We start from the raw sequence: 1,232 nt of genomic DNA on the forward strand, positions 1-1,232 counted from the left end.
TGGCATAGTTTCTTGAACTAGCGTTGGATCGCCAGTTAACTCTCTGGCTATGGGCATAAGCCAAGGCATATCCTACGTTTTTGTCTTATTATATTTTTCGCCGGTGTATAGGCTAGGCCCTGTCTACCTAACAAATGTCATTGTGTATAGCCTAGCTAGGCCTAGCCTAGACTTTGTGATGTAACTTCAGTATAGGGGACCTGGCTGGCAAGCCCTTCCCACCCCCAAGCCTAGGGGGCCTAGGCTGTCCATATATGAGTCCCTAGATGTGTATAATATGAGTCCACATATACACCAGAACATAATGTCATTGTCAAAATATTGAATTCCCACATGATGGAGTGCATTACAATTCAAAGCTGTTTTCTGTTTCTCAAGCATAAAATAATACACTATATAATGTTTTATTCAAACATATTTTTCCAAGTAGTCTGATCACTAACAAAGCAACATTGGCAATGATGTGCATGTGTCTACGAAGTATGGATACAGAACTCAACAAATGATTGAGTAAGATGAACATAACATTTCCAGCTCATAATACAGTATCACTTTTATTTGAAAATTTAACACTTGATTTACCGTAATAATTTATTTAGTGATTAAACTACATACTGTGCTATTGTAGAAAATTAAATTACGTTTAATAAAAAAATAAAAAACAAAATTATAAATTAATTAGTGCCATGCCAAACTTGTGGAATCACCGCGGCTTGGAAGGCCACGCTAATATCGAGTGCTGAAAATGCTAGTTGTTAAGTATGACTGCGCATGCGTCGTTTCATCTACGTAAATATATCGTTTACTGTTTTGATTACGACAATGTAAATATATCCACTTCCTTATTTAATATCAGTATAGGCCTACATCTTTGTGCAGCCTTCTATATATTGTTGATCTTAATTGTAAAGTTAAACATTTTCTTTATTTCTTCTTTATGTTGTGTTTTTGTCAGGAGTAAAAAAAAAACCAAAAAAAAACATGGCATCCATAGGCCGTTAATAATGGAGCTACTGTAAGTATTGGCGAAGATGGACACGAAAACTTAAAATTCAATATCCATTATCAGATCACCAGTCCTGAGCTGCAGTATGTGCTACCTGTCAACATACCAGTACTTTCTATGGAGGCATTATAATAATTTTGATCGGTTCTTGAAGATGGTCTTGTGCAAACAATTGGTGAGTTTTGTTGTGAAAACAATAACAATAAGTGAATACTTTATTAAAGCG

This window comes from Anneissia japonica, unplaced genomic scaffold (assembly GCF_011630105.1).
Source record: "Anneissia japonica isolate Jap-2015-1 unplaced genomic scaffold, ASM1163010v1 scaffold943_len131696_cov117, whole genome shotgun sequence".
NCBI lineage: Eukaryota > Metazoa > Echinodermata > Crinoidea > Comatulida > Comatulidae > Anneissia > Anneissia japonica.